Source organism: Apium graveolens, chromosome 9 (genome assembly GCF_009905375.1).
Source record: "Apium graveolens cultivar Ventura chromosome 9, ASM990537v1, whole genome shotgun sequence".
Taxonomy (NCBI): domain Eukaryota; kingdom Viridiplantae; phylum Streptophyta; class Magnoliopsida; order Apiales; family Apiaceae; genus Apium; species Apium graveolens.
In genome coordinates this window covers 140,327,431-140,329,606 of record NC_133655.1, presented here as the reverse complement: position 1 = coordinate 140,329,606, position 2,176 = coordinate 140,327,431, and the positions used below count along the sequence as shown (strand labels likewise).

The following is a 2,176-nucleotide window of genomic DNA, read 5'->3' as shown; positions in this document are numbered from 1 at the left end:
TTATCTTCCTCAAAATCCAGAATAACAAAATCAGCAGGAAAGAAGAGCTTATCCACCTTGACGAGCACATCCTCAACTATGCCCCTTGGGTAAGTAATGGAACGGTCCGCCAATTGTAGCGACATGTATGTGGGTTTTGGATCAGGCAGATCCAGCTTTTTAAAGATCGACAATGGCATCATATTAATGCTTGCTCCCAAATCACAAAGGCACTTGTCAAAAATTAGATTGCCAATGGTGCAAGGAATGGTGAAGCTTCCTGGATCTTTCAGTTTTGGTGGTAACTTTTGTTGCAGAACCGCGCTGCATTCTTCCGTGAGAGCAACGGTTTCAAGGTCATCCAGTTTCACCTTCCTTGAAAGAATAGTCTTCATAAACTTCGCATAACTAGGCATTTGTTCCAGAGCCTCAGCGAAAGGTATATTGATGTGAAGTTTCTTGAACACCTCCAGAAACTTCCCGAACTGTCTATCCAGCTTTTGTTGCTGCAATCTCTTAGGAAAAGGTGGTGGAGGATAGAGCTGTTTCTCCCCTGTATTAGCCTCAGGCAGAGTGTGTTCAACAGTAGTCTTCCTTGGTTCCGCCGCTTTCTCCCTTTGATTAGATTCTTCATCTCTAACTTCAGCTTCGACTTCTTTTGCCTTTTCAGCATCAGCTACTTTTCCAGACCTTAAGGTAATAGCCTTGACTTGCTCTTTAGCTTCCTTCCTGCCTGGTACTTCCGTGTCACTGGGAAGAGTGCCAGGTTGACGATTGAGCACTGCATTGGCTAATTAACCGATTTGATTTTCCAAGGTCTTGATAGAAACCGCCTGACTCTTGCACAACAGCTTAAGTTCCTCAAAATCAGCACTAGTAGGTGCAGCTGCACTTCCCTGTTGAGGATATGATTGTCTTGTAGCATACTGCTGTGGTTGCTGGAATCCAGGTGGGTTAAACTGTTTACTCACTCCTTGCTGATATGGTGGCTGAATAGCATTTTGATTATTTCCCTAGCTGAAATTTGGATGATTTCTGTTGTTAGGATGATAGGTCGCTGGCACAGGCTGCTGTTGTCGCTGATAATTATTCACATACTGAACAGATTCGTTGACAAGAGAACACTGATCCGTAGCATGAGAACCTGCACAGAGCTCACAAACCATAGCTATTTGATTAACTCCATACGTAGCCAAAGAATCAACCTTCATTGATAGCGCTTGGAGCTGGGCTGCAATAGCGGTGGCTGCATCAACTTCCAGAATACCTGCTACCTTGCCTGATGTCATCCTCTGAGTTGGGTTTTGATGCTCATTTGCAGCCATCGTCTCGATAAGATTGTACGCCTCAGTATAGGTTTTAGCCCATAAGGCGCCTCCAGCTGCTGCATCGAGCATGGGCCGAGATTGGGCCCCCAAACCATTATAAAAACCAGTGATTACCATCCAATCCGGCATTCCATGATGTGGATATTTTCTTAACATTTCCTTGTAGCGTTCCCAAGCCTCGCACATAGATTCTGTAGGTTGCTGCGCAAACTGAGTAAGAGCACTCCTCATAGCAGCAGTCTTTGCCATTGGATAAAACTTCACCAGAAACTTTTGCGCAAGATCTTGCCACGTAGTGATGGACCCAGCTGGTTCAGAATGTAACCAGTCTTTAGCTTTATCCCTCAGTGAGAATGGGAAAAGCCTCAACTTGATAGCCTCATCAGTCACGCCATTATACTTAAAAGTGCTGCAGATCTCGACAAAATTCCTTATGTGCATGTTGGGGTCTTCAGTTGCCGCTCCTCCAAAAGAAACATAATTCTACACCATCTGAATAGTGCCCGGCTTGATTTCAAAGGTGTTAGCTTGAATAGCCGGATGAAGGATGCTTGACTGAATGTCATCAATTTTAGGCCGAGAAAAATCCATAAGAGCTGGATCAGCTTGAACAATACGATCTCCCATGTTTACTGGTTCTTTCTGCTCAGTTCCTGAATCCGAATCCTCAAAATCTAACTTCTCCGGAGTATCAATAACTTCGTCTTTTCCTTCAGCTGTATCTAAGGTCCTCTTGCGAGCACGAGAACGAGTTTGCATAAACGTTTGCTAAAGTACCTGAAACACAACCGAAAAGAGTAATTAACTACTACGTCCTAATCACTGAGTCCTAATGACCAATGATGGTAAGTACATAAACTAAACAAATA

The 2,176-nt window shown here is 43.9% G+C and overlaps 1 non-coding gene across 1 annotated transcript; it reads left to right on the top strand.

The window, feature by feature from the left end:
• Positions 1-1,434: 1,434 nt before the first annotated feature.
• On the top strand, positions 1,435-1,541 carry LOC141688096 (small nucleolar RNA R71). The gene has a single exon (XR_012561562.1). It is a non-coding gene; the product is annotated as a small nucleolar RNA R71 (small nucleolar RNA).
• Positions 1,542-2,176: the final 635 nt, after the last annotated feature.